Source organism: Mus musculus, chromosome 5, assembly GCF_000001635.26.
Source record: "Mus musculus strain C57BL/6J chromosome 5, GRCm38.p6 C57BL/6J".
NCBI lineage: Eukaryota > Metazoa > Chordata > Mammalia > Rodentia > Muridae > Mus > Mus musculus.
In genome coordinates, this window is record NC_000071.6 from 77,668,907 (window position 1) to 77,670,232 (window position 1,326).

The 1,326-nt window shown below is 50.1% G+C and overlaps 1 pseudogene; it reads right to left on the reverse strand.

Moving 5' to 3' along the window:
* Positions 1–817: 817 nt before the first annotated feature.
* Positions 818–940, reverse strand: Gm22011 (annotated as a pseudogene).
* Positions 941–1,326: the final 386 nt, after the last annotated feature.

A 1,326-nucleotide genomic window follows, 5' to 3' on the forward strand; every position in this document is an offset into this window, starting at 1 on the left:
TCTGGGGCTGGGTTATCTGCAACCCCTACAACATGCATCCCGCTTTCCCTAGTACTGCAGCTGGCTAGGGGTGGAGTCAGATCTCCTGCTTTCATGTCCCTAGGGCCAGCATTCCCATGATGCCCAGGTGAAGGGTGGGGCCAGTTCTGCACAGCTCTCAGATATCAACATGTCTCTGAGCAGCATCCCAGATCAGGGATGTCCGTCTGGCCTTTGATGGCAATAGACTTGTGTTGCTGCAGGTCCATGGACCCAAATGTGGCCCCTGCTACCACAGGCTAGGACCACACTATGATTCCAGGTGGCATCATTGGCTACTTACCTCAGGCTGTTGTTCCTCTCTACACTCGAATCTCCAGTTCTGCCTCTCCCTTCATTGTGTCCACGACCTTCTACTTCTCCTTCTCTTCCATTTCTCTACCAGTTACTTTTTCCTGTTAGTGACACTCAGAGTCTCTGAGTGTCTGGGGTCATCTCTGGAGTGGTCCTGGGAGTGCTATACCCTAGTCATGCATTACAGTGCTGGGCAGGAGTCACCTTGATTGTGGTCTTTCCCCCCAGGCCTGCTTGGTATGCAACTGGTGGTCATCTCAGGGTAGCTCCCTGTCCAAGCCCCATGGCCCTGGTCTGGTGGTCATCATGGGCTTGCTCCTTACCTGGCCTGCCCAAGAGGCCCTATGCAAAGGTTATCTGTCTCAGGCTCAGTCCCAGGCTCGGTTTTTCTAGTCTCCCTCCTCCTGCTTGCTCCAGGTCCTAGGAGCCATTTGTGCCCATTTGGTGCCAACTGGTAGTCATTCCAGGCTTGTTGTTTTAAGGGAATGCTAGTCTACTAATTGTTCAGATATTCATAGGTCAGAACACAGAGCTTCTCTCTCGTCTCTGCCACCTCCTCATGCACATGTGACGGAGCAACCATACCCACAATGCTTCTAGGGACAGGAAGTAACAGATGATCATTGCTTCCTGTTCACCAAATGTTCACCAAAGCACTGAGCCATAGCTACAGTAGTGTTGTGGATGCAGGCAAGGTTTTCATGGCTGTGTGTCTCATGTGTGTGACAGGGAAGCCGGGAGAAAGTAGACTCTGCATATTATTGATATTATTCCCTCCAAAGTAGAAGCTGGGAATTTTCTACTGAGAATGGGTGGACTTGAGTATTAGAAAAGTGTGATTGTTATTCTCAGGAGAATGTGGCTTCAGATGGCAACAAAAGAAGTTCTGTAGATTAGAGGACTTAGTTCTATACCCTTCCACAGGTGTGGTTAGAAACTCCCCATCGCTGTTAAGGATGGTGCGTCCTCTTGCTCTGTGACTTTAACTCAAGG